This window comes from Centroberyx gerrardi, chromosome 11 (genome assembly GCF_048128805.1).
Source record: "Centroberyx gerrardi isolate f3 chromosome 11, fCenGer3.hap1.cur.20231027, whole genome shotgun sequence".
NCBI classification, from domain to species: domain Eukaryota; kingdom Metazoa; phylum Chordata; class Actinopteri; order Beryciformes; family Berycidae; genus Centroberyx; species Centroberyx gerrardi.
In genome coordinates, this window is record NC_136007.1 from 26,081,349 (window position 1) to 26,097,714 (window position 16,366).

Consider the following 16,366-nt stretch of genomic DNA (forward strand, 5'->3'; position numbering starts at 1 on the left):
CAATCAAACCCAGAGAAAACAACAGTAGGCAAATACAGCCTATTATCATTTACTCATTGGGTTTAATGGGGAAAACAATAAATAAAGAGATCATATATCGATTTTCTTTGTCTTTCTTGTGTATAGATACACACACAAGTCAAAATAGTGTGTTTCCATGCTTCACAGACAAAAGTGGATCTAGCAAAAACAGACAAAAAGCATAACCGGTGACTCCCATCCAGCTCCCTGGACAACATGGCTGGGTTTCGGCTCCATCTAAATGCTGGATCTTTTTGTCAGCGGCGTATTAATAATGCCTCTGTAAGAGAAACGTAATTTTTCACACAGTTTCTGTCAGTGCAGCTAAATTGTTCGCAGGCTGATTTGTGTTCCGACACTCATGCAAGGATAATGGCTTCTCCTTTAACTCTATCTCCTGCTGTGCTTCCGTTTTGTATTTTCCCCGTTAATTCCCTGGATTTTCCAACAGTTGTCATTGTTAGTTAAATTAGATTCTTCCTTTTTTTCATGGCACCGAGGATGAATTATACAGTGGCACACCCATTTGGAGAGATTTAACACAAACAGCGGTGGGCTTGTGAAATAACAGATCTAACTCATCTTGTTTGATTTGTTGGCCTTAATTGACTTAAAGTAACTGTGTCTCTGTGTCTAGAATTTTATTTCACGTTCAATTGCGTTTTGTCCTTTAGAATTGAGCAGGACAAAATATGGCACATGTCATTTTTAAAATAGGACCTGCAAAGTAAGTAGGTCACTGGGCTATATCCTAAATAGGCAATGAGCCATAGAACCTAGACAGCATGACTTTATTAGGATATAAAATGTTATTATCTAAAAGATGAATCAATTTCAGTCATTTCGCAAGTGACTTTGTGTTAGTTCCCTTTTTTCTCATTTTTAGGTGTGATTTGAGAATATCGTGGCAGTTTGAACGTGGCGAGAGCAGCTTCAGCGCTTTGCATCGAATGATCACATGATCGCTTATCTAGGCCTTGATAACAAAGGCAGTGCCGCTTCAATGGGGCTGCCTTATTGCCTTTGTAATTAAAGACCATTGCTGCGCTGACCTTTTGGTCTCTATATTATTATCATTATTAGCGTTATTAGTTCGAAAATCAGAGGAGACATTTCAACTTTTCATCTGTGGCTTATTGTTCCTCACAGACTTGGACAGGAGGTGCAGATGTATCGCCGGGACTTTCATTTCAAACAATTTCACTCAGTATATTGGCACATGATGTCACTGCTATGCCACAAATTACCGTGTGAACACGAGTGAAAGCTGACTCAATATCCATGAATGTGCCATGTTGCTGCAGGCATTATAAATGTGTTATAAACTTGATGCAAAGTGTTACCAGCTATGATTTACACCTTGGACACTGACTTTATCTTGGGTCTGGTGCAGGACTTGGAATATCGGTAAAGAGGATGAGCTCCATTGCTTAGTGGTATTTTTTGTTTCCTCGTCAAGGATGAAGTCAAGGATATTTAAGATATCATCAGATTTAATATCAGATATTGAAAATTGCTATAAGGAAAAAAAAAACATTGCTCTATCTGAAATTGCTTATCTTTTCCTATCACAGTCATTTTATTTTTTTCCCATTAGAGTATTCAAGCACTGCTGGCACACACAGTTTGTAAAGGTTATACTGCCATATGGCTGCGGAAACCATGTCTAAAACTGGCATGGGAATATGAATTTAAAGATGACCAAATGAGTTTCAAATTAGTTTCTAGTGACTATGATGAACCAAATGAACACAAATTGATGCCACTGTCACTAATGCTTAGCATTTTAATGCAGATAGAATAATGATGTTGGAGTGGGCAAACAATTGAATCATAGCTCCCATATTCAATGTAAACACAGATTTACCCAGCTTGATGTGGCCTCAAGACATTTTGATGCCAGTAAAGAAGTTTATTCAAGTTTATTTCAGAATCAGCATTGGTGCAAACACATAGAAACAACTTAGAAGTGTCGAATTAGACTTTAAACTCTACATACTCTACATATTTAGGGATGTAGTGGAGGATAAACCCACCTAAACTCAATTTACTCACCTTTTTATTTGCAGAATTGTTATATTAAGATGAGGTGATAAATGATTGATTGATTGATAAAATTGATTTTCATTTAAAACGGTAGATGTTTGCCTTTTGATGATCACCGGCCGGAGGTCAGAGTTTACCCGCCGTCTTCATTTCCCACAACACCGCTGCAGACACTCAGCATTCAGCGTCTATATGCATTCGAGCGGCGTGGCAGACAGCGCGGTTACAGCTGCGGAGGAAGCGTTCTGAATGCCCTACAGTGCTTCGGCCCCACAAGGCAGCAACACTGAACAGAATGAGATGTGTGAAATAAATTATGAAATGTTATAGAACGTAGGAATGATTCCTGTGCCGTGAAAGTGGCGCAGGGAGCAAAGTGTGAAGTTACACAAGGTTGTGACACTACGAGCAGCGCAAGGCTGTGCAAACAGCGCTTGGTAATAATAAATAGCGTGGTAATAAATAGTTAATTCTGTTGTATTGCGAGGAAGAGTCCAGAGGTTATGGTTTTGTGTGTGTGTGTGGGGGGGGGAAGGGGGTTAGTGTTAGGAGGGCTGGTGGAGAAACCTGACCATTGGTTCAGAGGACATTTTGAATTTTGATCATGTGTTTGACCTGTAGGCCTTTTGCTCAACTGGAAGTAGTAGCCTAAGTGACGCAAGACTGGTTGATAGTAAAACATAGAAAAGCCTAATCCTAAATACAAAAGGTAAAAAAAATAATTCATTCAACTCAGTCCATCATAGCCTGTCACCGACTTTGGGTCGCAGCCGTCGGCGCTTTGAAGGAAAATTATAGTCACGGTTAAATATTGAAATCTGCAAATTTATGGCACATTTCTGACCCGCTGTCCTCCGACGGTTCTTATCAAGTGCCCCAAGGTATGAAATCATTCATAACTTCCTCAAGATTGTTAAGAGTGACGTCCCATCCAGTTTCCTCACGGGGCTCATTAAAGTTTCATCTAATCTAATCTAACCGCTGGGAAACATTTAATGAGAGTAGGAACCTGTTGAATGTTTTGGTCTTGTGACCTTCCTCGGGTGTGATATACTGAGCGATAGTCATTTGGATCACCTGCACAATCAAACCATCCATTAGACTCCATTCCATCACGTCAAGTGTCGAAGAATTAAAAGAATTACCATAAGAAGGTCCACAATGTATTAATTTGCATATTGAACATAAAGATAAGTTCTTCATTGTCCTCCAAGGGGAAATTTGTTGTCACAGTCTGTACAACACACAGAGGTAAACACAGAGCAACATCCCCCACATACAGTTCACACCCCATGACATGCGTACATAAATACATACATGCATATATCGTCTATTTCTACTTCAGTTATTGATTTCCTACATGTCCCAGAATGACTTTCAACGACCCCCAGAGAAGCGTGAACTTGGTGTCCTCAGCTGGGTTTTACGTGTAGGTGGAGAGAGCGTTAGAGACGGTTCGAGCAAGAGAGCGAGAGTTTCCAGTCGAGGAAAAGCGAGCGCCGCGCCCTTTAGCTCAAAATACAACATGTCCTGTGGCTGCGTTGCATTCTGGTCTATTGAGGCTGCTGTCAGTGGAGAAACCGGCCTCTCTGCCTCTTCTACGATGGATTTCTCCCTGTATGATTGATAAACGTTGGTGCAAAATGCTGAGTCTAGAAAGAAGCCCTCGCTCTTTGATTCTGAGGGACTGACACCAAAACCTGATGTTTACCGTTGAGGTTTTAAATCCTATTGAACTCCATTGTAGCTGCTCTGGAAATATCTGGAAATGGTGTTACATCATCTACGTTTGGCCAGTTCTCCATGGAAAAAAGTTGAATACACCACCAAACAACAAAATGAACCCCGAAATTTAAGGTGTTTTTCTAGTAGCTGTTTTCAATTGTGTTTTGGGGTGGGTTTTTTTCCATTAAGTGACAAAACATGTTCGTGTTTGAGATCATTGGAATGTGCTGCCACTGCATAGCCATCACTGTTTCTTTGTATCACACTCTTTTGTTCGCTAATACATTTTTTCAGTGTCCTTGCAGGCTTCCTCAGAAATGCCAGATGACAGGGAGAGTGTAGACCGAACACAACATGTGCTGAGGTACAACTGCTAACACTTGTAAAAAGATGTTTTATCTGTGAGAGGGTGTCAAAAATTAGCCATTTCTTAAAGTCACAATGAAATGGCATTTTGGGAGCGTCTTGCCCTGCCTTCCCACATTCCACGCCGCGTTTTCCCACTTGCCCTTTGCAGGCTGCGACGTTGGCGCTGACAGACTGACAGAGGTCCATGTGCATCTCTGTCACTTCGTCTAACTTTGTCTCCTTGAGTGTTGTGAGATTTGTTCTCTGCTTTCCATCATCATTCATCATCCCCATGTAGGCTATTTTCAGTGTGTGCTTTACCACGGCATGGCATGCAAGAGGGCAGCAGACATCCGCCACGTAAATAGCTGGAGATAGTGGGCATATACAGTTCACCGCTCACTAGTATGTTTTCTATATTAACATTATAGGAAATAGACCTACTTTTTTTAGATACTTTAAGTAGTATTGGGAAATAATGCCTGGGGAAATAATGGTGTTCAGTGGCTTCAGTCTGTTCCTATAAATCTGAATAAAATGTACCCTTGCACAAAACTACTCCTACTACTGTGTGTAGTATTATAAATACAGCTAAATGTTTCTTCTCACTGTAAATAAGAAGATCAGTTATTATTTGTGTAGCAGTTAAAAATGCATGAGGTTTAGATTGTTGTAGATGTTTTTATTTCCTTTACAAGCCAAACTTCTATATTCGCTGATTCAGTGCTATAGAAAAGTATTTCAAAATGCATTTGGGATTTTTTCTTTTTTTTAAACAGACAGCTTTGCTAAGTACACTTTTCTATCAAAGTTGTACAGATAGATAATTTACATGAAAGCCCAAAATTAAAATACCAGAAAAATACAATTTAAAAAAGTATTAACTTCTCATGTGTCAATTGGATTAAAATTTCCCTCGGGGGCAATTTGATACAAAACATTTCATATCATATGCTGCTCAGGCATCCTCATTAGGCTGTGGGCAGGAGTTTTTGAATTTGTTCTTACCAAATCTGGCTTACATCCTAACAAGCTCACATCCAGTCTCTTCAATACACACTGTGGAATACAGGTTCAGTTATGAATGACATTCTGTCCTATATCCTGATAGACTGACACAGTAAAATTGGACAAAAGAAACTCACTTGTGGGCTTAAGCAATATTTTGTCTTTTCAAAATTGCCATGATGTCCTTTTTATATGCCGGCAAAACTAGCTGTCAAGTCTCTTCAATAGCCGTAGTTTTTCAGTTCTGTCCGGTGCTTGAGAGAAGACAGAGGGAGAATATCTAGATGACTACTTCTTTCTTACAGAGCCTTAGTAAATACAGTATATGCCTGTGAGCAAATGACTTTACTTCTGTTGTCACTAAAAGTTTTTAGCTCTCAGAATATGCAGTTGTTACAAGATGTGGCCAGTGTATGGGAATTCCCAAGAGTTAGCATCAAGCTAACTGACTCCTACCTGGCTCCCATGAGCTTCAATGGCAATTAGACCATTTGTATTTTTACATTGCTTGACCTTGTGTTATATTCAATACTACTTACATAAAGCAGACACCAGTTCCAACCTGTCTTTGTGTATTTTAAGTTTTGCAAGAATATAACCTTCAAAGATCATCTTAAGGAAACATGCTAACGTACACCTGGCCTCTGGTGTGTGTTCATGACATGTTGGCTAGGTTTAGTGAGGGCAGAATGTGTGTCCTCCCTACTGTGGCAGACTCCCCACCCCGAACCCCCTGCTGTACTGGTCCCCTCCAATGCCCATGCCCCTGTGCATAAGTTCCTACATTTCATTTCAGCACACTCTTTCATGAAATCCTCTGCTGAATGGCATAGTCCTCTGGCTCTCAAGAATTGGCTTATTATGGGAAGTTAGTTTAAGGGAGTTTTAGGAAGAGTACAACTGTCTTTCATAACCCATTTGTCTGAAATAGGCACATTTCCATAATCATTATCCACTGTAAATCCCAAATGGCAACTGAAAACATTCAACAGGGTTACATTGGCAGAAGTGTTCTTAGTAGGATTATATACCAAATTTCTCTCAAAAAAGCCAATGAACAATTTTGCATAGTTGGACACTGTAAGTAAAATTAATTATCAACGCAGATAAAAATTAGATTTCATAACAGCCAAATCACAACTACACTGTTTTGGAGGGTTAGCTGCATTGTCACAGTATAACCAGATAGAACCTCCAGCTCATCCTCACAACATTTAGTTTTAAAAGATTTGACAAAGTTAAAATTAGCTAGCTGAACGGGAAATGGCACTGACACACAGCTGTGTTAGCAAATACTGTATAAGTTCACTATGGTCAGTGCCACATTAGCTATGTTAGTTACCTAGACCGTCCAATGGCTAGGCATCTTAATGTAACTATTGTAGCTAGCTTACATTGCTTCTGCAGATTTGATTAATTTGGTGTTCAAGGGAACTTCAGATTCAGGCATTTTGACACTCCCACCAGTAAATTAATGCACCATTTTGTAATGGTGAAAACACCATGTATGGATTAATGATGTGCCATAAAGCTGCTAACAAACTATTGTTCAGGCATTACGAATGTGTCACAAACCGGGTTTCAAGTGTTAGCCCTCATTCAGACCCTGGCTTCATTGGACCCTTCAAGAGTGAAACAGACTTTCTTGTTTTTGGTCTTCCATGGTGAGTTGCTCTGTGATGCTTCAATTTATAAGAGGGTAATGGAGAAGTCAGTCACACTCACTCCTGTGGCAGCTATCCCTTGTCCCCAATAGCGTGCTTATGAACTGGCTTGAATTGGATTTGAGACCGGAGATGTATTGATAGGAAGCTATAGTCCCTGTTGTGAGCTGTGAGACCCTGGGTATCTGTGGCATTTGCCCCATTTCTGCATGCGTTAAATGTGTTTGTTTCTAACCGACATCACTTACAAACCGGATTAGTTATTTCGTTGCTCCTGGCAGTTTCTTGGAAGAAACTTTCCAGACATTTTAGTGCAATTTTTAATGGTGTAATGTTTGCATGTGCTGGCCATTATCAAACTGTCAGTGTGCACTTAGAGCTATCTGTGCTTACACCCACCATTGTAATGATGTGGAATCCTTGACATGAGCTTGGAGGCAGCCCACCAGTTATCTACTTCTTATGATTAATTGTGACAAGGCAGTATCATTCATTTGGTGTATATATCCACTGCCGATGACCTTGCTCTTGAATAGATGAATACTGAACGGGTAATTATGAATAATTTATGGTAATAATTTGTTGTATTATTGCATGCCTTGTGTTCAGAGAACAGTAGCACTTTAAGTGTTGCAACCATATGCAGCCTTCCCAGTGGCATCGGTGAATATGTTGATGAAGGAAAGTTTTTGTGAAAGAGGAGGGGTTAAACGTTCGTACATGTTTATATGTCTTTTTTTATCATTGTTTTTCTCCAAACCGTAATGACTGAATCGCACCTTGCCACCCACATTTGAATGACGTGGATGAAAACATGTAGCATAATAACTGAAAATCCCATCTCCTAAGGTATAAAGTTTATTAAAGGTACGTACATAGAGAATAAGCAGCATATTGCTCTATATGCAACATGGTGTGACTCTTGTCTAGTGTAATGTTCTTACATCATGTTTGTGCCTGTCATAATTATAGACGCTTAGAAAGAACTTAAAAGTTGTGATACTTAAAACCTTGGCTTTAAAGTGCAGATTTTTCAGTTAAGAGTGTGCACATAGATTTTTGAGATTACAGAATATGACATGTTAAAGGAATAATTATTTTTCCACTTTTGCAACCCATCACGACGCTGTAAAATATGTTAGGGTGGGATCTAGAATTTGCAAGCTCTTGTTTACAGCCAAATGCACATGTAAATGAACCATTTACAGTTTCAGAATGGATTTAAAAAGTCATGTTCAGCTGTCACAGTCAATTTGAGCGCAATATCTTCAAATTAATTACCTGGGAACAAAGCCAATAGTGGGTCAACAGTCGCTCGACAGTGAGCGCAATATTGTGACTGGAGCTCGGGCCTTTAAATGCCCATCACACGTTTCATATGGAGGGTATTTCTCCAGTATTTCTGATTCACCTCTCGACTTTGATGGAGCACTTTGATAGAACTGGATTCCCATATGGCTCTCGCCTCTGACCCTGCAGTGCCAGTAGGAAATGGCAGTATGAGTTATGATATTCATCCAGTGTGGTCCATCGGATTGAAGGCTCGGCATGGCGAGGTGAGAAAACAATAATCTGTCTTTAATATGAATCTTTTGTCACCGGCTCTTTCCCAGGGAGAGCTCAAGGTGTCGTAACCTTCTCTTTCCGGCCAGATCCTCCCAAACGCTTTCCAGATGAATGCTAAGGATATGCAAATCACGCCTTGGCTTCGATTCATGGTAAATGGACATTTTTCACAGGTGCTGACATTTAGGTCAGTGTAGCGTGATGATCATTACAGAACACATTCACTTTATGTACGGCGTTTGTTTGCTTTTCTATCGCTTCAAAGCGTTATTTTCCATATCGACGAGTGAAAAATCCTGTTTTTAATCCTCATATCGTACCACACAGACGCACAGCACTTCACAGAACAATACATCTTCCTTTCTTGTGACTACTTGGGGGTTTTAGGTCTGCAAGGGCCTGAATATGGAAAGTAGCATACCAGCCGTATTGAGTGTTTTCATCCATTTACTATACAGAGTGCCCGTGTTACATTATACCCATAGGCTCAGTAGGGAGTTGTGTGTGTGTGTGTGTGTGTGTGTGTGTGTGTGTGTGTGTGGGGGGGGGGGGGGGGGGGGCGTCTGAGTCACAGATGTATCTATTTTCAATTTAGTGCATAGTCCTCATAGCCATACCGGGCAGATAGACATCGGCGTTTATTATTATATTATTTTATCGAAGTGTTTCTCAACACTGGTGAGAAAGCAGCTGCTTCTTAGGCGCACTTCTACTTACCGTTTTGGAGTCTGGCACCTTAAATATTAATGTGACAGTGACATGCTGCATATCAAATAAAAGCGGCGATTCTAAGGTTTCTGGGAAATAGTAGTGTGCTACGATAGGAGGCAGGGTGCGGGTTGTGTGGGTGAGCAGAATATCGCCAGTGTGTTTGTGATTGTCATTCTTGGGATTTTACTGTTATCAAGAACTCCAAGTCTGTACTTTCATTCTTGTGGAGAGCTCCGAGTTGGCTTGAGAAAAGCAGGGTTTCAAGAACACTGATATTATGTGTCTGAGATGCACTGTATGCTTGTTGTGTGCTATGCTATAGGAGGACAGCAGCAAACCGAAGAGGAGCAGAGCCTGAAGGATAGGCTAATAATGGACATGGATGAAAAGTCATGCAGTTGTTTCTTTTTCTTTACAAAGAAAATGGGTTTGCAGGAAGACTGAATAAGACCTCAAATACATACATAGTAATATAGTTATTATAGTTAGACAATCATTACAGACTGCTTAGTAACTACTAAGCATGTAGTCATGTCTTCACACCCTAACCTAAGAATAACCTCACGCATTTATTTTTCATACATAAGCTTGAGGACAAGCATGATAACTGAGGACAATAAACCAGCTAATATAACCCAGTCCTGAAGGCTTTCCCTCCAAACATAAGACATTTCCTCAATCATGCAACACTCAAAATAACATAAAAATCGAGACACACAATGATATTACACAGATAAACTTTCCCTTGTTTGTAAATGTGTTAGAAGTATGTTTTTAGATTTGGTTTTCGGTGAAAGAAAGTTCCCTGACTGGCCAATTTTGGCGATTGATCATGCATAACCTCCCACAGATGCCTGTGCCCTAAAATGTAAAATATTCTACCAAACAGTAATGTCATTTTGAATGCTTTTCAAAATGACTACTCAACCGCTGTGAAAGGGGCTCAATAGATGCCAATTTTGCTATGCTGTAGGAAGGAATCAGACTCAGCATTGACATTTGGTTTTCAAATGTGCTACTTTTAAAAAAATAAATTTTTCATAGTTTTAAATTGTGAAAAGTCACATATGTATAATGATCCTCCAAGATGTTACTTGAATCCTTGAAAACGTAACTGATCAGATTGCATATTTGGAATGAATCCTGGGCCAAATATACTTTATTTTTGTAAAAATAATGTCAGATTATATCATAAATAATAATAAACTGAATAAATCTACTACCCAAAAATGGCACTTGACACACGTGCAACTGAATACTTTATTCAATAAATGAAATTAAAAATATTAATTCATTCATTCAAACACCCACACCCTGCAGTGTTGTGTCAAACTTTTAATCAAACATGTACAATTAAGTCTTAATAGTGAGTAACTTTGTTTAGCCACAGTGATGGAGTGGGAGCTCTAAAGAGAGCAGGTAAAATTTCATTAGAGGCACAACTGAAAGTATCACCGCAACAGGCGCTAAGCACGGAGCACTTTGGCATGAAGTGCAATTGAGAAAAGTATATCGACTGTCACTTGAGTGTTACGGCAGGACAGTTTTTGACAGTGCCACCCATTGTTGGCCTCGCTCCAAACGCTGGATCTCAGAAGTGCAGCCAATTTGAAAGCTGTCTGGTGTCTGATGTAAAGGTTTGAGACCTAATGTGCCATCTTGTCAGCAAGGTGCCTTAGTTGGGGGAAGCCCTGTCAAAACTATGAACTAAATACCCCACATGAAAGCGCCGGGTAAGGGCAGAGCTCAGTACAATTTGTCTGAACCGCAGCTCTGTCACAACAGATGCCCACTGTAGTAAACTTCAGTTTAAGTGCAAATGGTCACAATATTATATCATTCCATCCGGTATTTCAGTGTGACTGTGAGGTATTGACTTAAAGGATAAGGCCTGTGTTTTTTAATGTATTGCTTACGGTCAACAAATCCTATGAAAATAACAAAATCAGCAATTTTGTTTTGCCAACAAGTCTCGTCCATGTAGCCGGTGCCCAATGCAGCCATGTCCCAGCAGCCATAGAACTCCATTGTATTAAAAAAACGATTAAAAACACGTCAGAGAGCCATGCCGTTGCTCTGGGCAACATATTTCATCATCGCGATGCACCGGGCCAGCCGACTTTTTCCTCAAAACAACTTAATAAGCCGGCTGTAAACACATTTGCGATCTCAGGAAAGTAGTTCCGTAGCACCGAAAATAGTCCCTGGCGTAATGAAGAATTTGTTCCCATTTGAATTTGATTTGGTATTAACTACAACAGCCTGACTTTTCATGGTAACAGTTAGCGATTTTTAAAATTGAAACTATGTCTTTGTGAGCTGTATTTCAAGGTTTTTAGCTTACAATTGGAGCCAATCACTTCCGAGTAAACGCATTGTTGATTTTGTTATTTTCATAGGATTTGTTGACGGTAAGCAAGGCATTAAAAAACACCGGCCTTATCCTTTAATTACCCGCCGGTAATTGACAAAAAATATCTCAAAACTTCAAAAGAATGACTTTATTTCCATATCCATATAGAACTACCCAATTTTGTGGACTTTTTTCAAAACCTTCCCATATCGCTGTTAAGGTCATTTTTTTCACAGCATACAAACCGTGTTTATTTCTTTCTGGTCTGTAAGGAATAGTGAAAACAATCATTGTAAGTGGTAGCTTAAAGGTTAAAGAAGCAGGCGTGTGACTGGAGAGCTTGATCGCCAGAAATTTCGTGAAATAAGCACAATGTCGTAAAATGCAAATGCGTGCTCCGTGCACATAGTTTGACATTGAACTAGCGCGACTCTTACCAAGAAGTTTTAATTTTTCACTAAAGTTTTTCATATTTAACCCTAAACTTAACCTTCATCTTAACCAAAATTGTTGCCTAAACTTAACCGTTAGCTAACCTTTTCACGTGACGAACAGGTGAAAATGCTGTGTTAAACTCCACTATAACCCACTTTGTAGTATTGTCACATAATCCAATTTGTGGTGGAGGAACGTAATCTTCACATAATTTGCGTCCACAACACGTAATCTGCGTTTCAGGCTTTCCTGCTCATTTCACAAAATATTTTGAGACGTGTGTTTGCCTGGAAGGTCGGCGGTTTGAATCTGGAAACACCGCATTTCAGCAGGAAAAAGTGGATTAACCGCGCCCTTCAACCTTCCGCAGCGCCTACCATCGAGGTGCCCTTGAGCACTTAAGCAGCTCCAGTGGAGAGGACTGGTTTGTACTGGGCAGCTCCCAGGTGTGAATGTGTGCAACCGCGTGAATGCGAAGCAGGACGCCGCCGCAAAGAGTCATGCATTCTCAGCAAAACTTTTTCCTCGCCGCGGTCACACAGCATCTACAGCGGAAGACTAATATAATGAATAAAAACTTCCTCTCCGCTGCACCTTCACCCGCAGCCTTTTCTCCTCCGCAGCTACTTGGCATGCATTCAACCAAAGCCTATCACCGCTGCATTTGCCAGGGAGATAGCAGGGGAGGGAGATAGTCTATTATATTTATATTTTGTAACCTAGTATATTTATATACTTCTATTTTTATGAGAGCTACATACAGAAATACGTAAGTGAGTGCTTTTTTCCCAGCAGAACTGTGTGCATGTGTTGTCAAGTGCATCTCGACAGCCTGTTTTATAGCCTAAATTTCATGTTTTCATTCATTTTGTCACCAGAATTTGGCATTGGAGCCTCCCATTTGAAAACCTCTGTGAAAATGTCTCTCTTCAAGTAAAGGTGAAATGTTACGCTAATTGAATTTTTTATTACACACAATCAGCAGCATTCAGGCAGTTATTAGAAATAGCCTAAGTGGTGCAAAAAATAATTAACAAAACCAAAATCATTCATTTGAGGAAAACTGTTTTATTACATTTTTAAACAGCCTGCAGACACACAGAGCTGGTTGAAACACCGTTTAGAAAGCTCTGATGAACGACTATTTGGGGTGCTTGGAGTAACCAAAACATAACATTTTCCCAGCATGCTTTGCAAATGTAAATACTTTCCCTCAACCTAAAGGCAGCTCGAGGAAGCTTGTTTTTTGGAGACTGCACTCTACTCCCCCCCCCCCCAAAGGCAATTTTGAAGACAGTGTACTTTGCTTTCGAAAATAAGATTTTAGGTCTCACTTGTTGTGAGGCGGCTGAAGTGCTGCAGCTTGATAGTCAAAGATGCGATCTTGTCATGATGATGTGTGATTTTCTGATGTTTAGTGTCTTCTCTGTCAGGTATGTTAGGTATGTTAGCAGCGGTGACTGGTGAATAGAAACATAGAGAACAAAGCTATTATGATTAGCTCAAATTATGTAGTAGTATTGAGTAGTATTGCAACTGCATGATAAGCTCCCTAAATACTGTGATATGGTGGTAATGTGGTTATTGCTGCAGCCCTAGCAACAACCAACACTTCCAAGATTCTTCTTTTTCTTTGTTTTTTCATTTATTTATTCTGGCATCATTCGGATTTTAATGTTTGTTTAATTGTCTTTCCCTCACAAGAGATGGCAAGTTTTTGCTCTTGAGAGGTTTCTTTTTTGCCCTGTTGTGGCATTAGTGTGATTCATGGTTGTTATATTGTCTCTCATTTGTCTCGCCTGGCTGCATCTCATCGTATACAAGCCCCACTAAAGCCTTCTGCGCTGTCAGCCTGGCTGCTGATAGTGATTCCCCCTCCATTCACAGCCCCATTCCTTCACATTCCCCTCATACCCCCCTCTTTCCCTGCATTCACTACCACACACACACACACTGCACACATTAATTGCAGTTTGGCCTGAATGTCTTAATCAGTGACACTGAAAGTTCTCGTTTTGTTCTGTTTACTGTGTGTGCTGTGTATGACTCGCGGGTTAGCAAACATTGTTGGGTGTGCGAAGCGCCCCGTTCGACGTGTTGTGGACTGTGTGTGATAACTTGCGCCGAGACTTGCAGACTAATCGGGCAAACACTGATGCATTTTTCAGTGAATTCATCTGCACACATCTGCGAGCTCGCTTAAACTTCAGAGTGTTTGGGATTTAAAAGACTCTTTTACAATCTCTGCAAAGTCATGCCAAATTCATAACATCCATGAATTAAAAAAGAATGAATTGGCACGCAAAACCAAAATGCCTCGCCATTCTTTTACTGATACTATCAGGAAATGTTCTGCCAAATCTTGGTTTTAAATAGTATAAATCCCCCCGTGCATTCTAAGTCTAGAACTGGGCTTTATTTATTTAAATGTATGCAGCTCACTTGTAAAAATAGACATGATTCGTATTTGGGCGGATACAGCTGATGCTGATGTTATAGTCTTAACCTAGGCTGAATAAATCAGACATCAGATCAGAAAGTATTAATTGAAATATCCCATGGCAACTGGGGGTCCCTGTTGGAATGTCACATTGAGCAAAAACACACAGTCCAATGTGCCATCAGATGGATGGTGTTGATATACCTGAAATAGCAATGACATTGATCTGTGACTATAATCAGATATGGGGATACATCCTTTTGAATAATGGACATTGTAAGCTTTTAAAGATTAAGTGTCCATTAAGTGTCATTTTGCCCCATGGATATAATGTGTATTGTAACAATCCATTGTACATCCAAGATCCAACAACATCCAATCCAAGATGCACGGGTGATGGTATCTATGCAAAGACTGAATGTGAATTTGTGTCTTTAAATGTTGAATTCATCTGAGATTATCATAGCAGGTTGTTATAGGCCCCCTTCAGCCACTTTTTCATCTTTGAAATGTATCTGATCTCCACTTGGGTACCAAGAGATCATTTTAAATGGTGACCTGTGGAACACGATCTTAAATTTCATTGTGATTTCATTTGACTTGAACAAATCCTCCTGTTACCCAGTGTTTTTGCAGGGATTAGAGACACTAGCATCCCTAAGGATAAGCCAAGCTTTATTTAAAGCTGCACTAGTTGAGATTTTAATGTAAAAATACACCTGTCTTCTCGGCCTAAATCACAAAGCAGGGCTGCGACAGAGAAGAGCGTCCCATCTCCACTAATTGAGACACCGCAGATTTGCCTTAATTGGCCAAATGAAATTCTGATGTCAGGTATGGTAAGAGGCAGGAAATCCTCTCCATGTAATTTTAGGTCTGAGGAGTTTGCAGTTTACTGACATAATGTTATGTAATTTCTGGGTAATGAAGTCCTTCAAATGTTCAATAATTCAAACAATTATCGCCACAGTGCAAAGTTGCCTAGTGCAGCTTTAAAAGTGCAAACTGAAACATAAGGCTTACTCTGTGTTATGGTTTATGTTTATGGTGTGTTTCCATATGCATAGAAGTGCATGCAAATGCATTTCAGTTGCATGCTCGCTCACCCTTAGTTGTTCCTGTTTGTGTAGGTGAATGCTCACATGTGTCTTTTGTACAGCCGGTTCTTTACACTTAACACAAGGCTGCATATAACGTTCTACAGATGAAATGTCATACAATATCCTGTAAAGTGGCCTACCGGGTTAATGTGTGAGCGTGTGGGTGTGCATGTGTGTGGAAGAGCATGAATCAATAGAGCGAGCGTGCACGTGCAGGTACAGCAGCCATTACTTGTTTGAGTTGTTGATTGAAGATGCATGCGTGTGCGCTTGGATGTTGCGTGTGATGGTATGGCAAGCAGAGGAGCTCATCAGCGTGCAATGTTTGTGTTATTTTTGCTTTTTTCTTTCTTCGCTCTTTTTTTTCCCCCTCCTTTGTTTGATCTTTGGGAGAACAGAGGTGGGAGGAAATGTCAGTGTGCACATTGTCTGTGCTTGCCGGATTATTGACATTACATGTCACGTTCAGATGTTCTCAAGTTATTTATACCGTTTCTTGGTATACACAATTAGTGCATCATTTTTCATAATTAGGGAGATGTCACTAGTCCTGACATTTTGATCTCAAGAAACACCTGATTATCATCAATTTGTATATATGGTTATATGCTGAATTATATGGTTATATGCTACATTTCTGGGGAAACAACCCATTTTAGTTGTTTTTCCTTTAAATGTTGGTACTCAGTGTTGTTAGTCAGAATGGTCTATTACTTACTCCAATAAAGGTGGTTTAAAAGTGCAATAAGTAAGATTTTTCTGTCTCATAGCATAAAATGACTATATCTAGGTAGTTTGATAGGGTTGTTGATCAATGCCAGTGAGTCGATGATTATTTAGCCATGTACTCAGATTTCTGGCATTGAAAACTCACTTTCTGGCCCAAACAAAAACTCCCCGCACATTAAAATGTATAGTTGAAGACATTCCTAACCTCTCTAATGTATTT

The 16,366-nt window shown here is 39.9% G+C and overlaps 1 protein-coding gene across 3 annotated transcripts in view; it reads left to right on the forward strand.

Moving 5' to 3' along the window:
• opcml (opioid binding protein/cell adhesion molecule-like) overlaps positions 1 to 16,366 on the forward strand; it is a 239,642-nt gene that overhangs the window by 148,140 nt on the left and 75,136 nt on the right. The window lies entirely within an intron of this gene.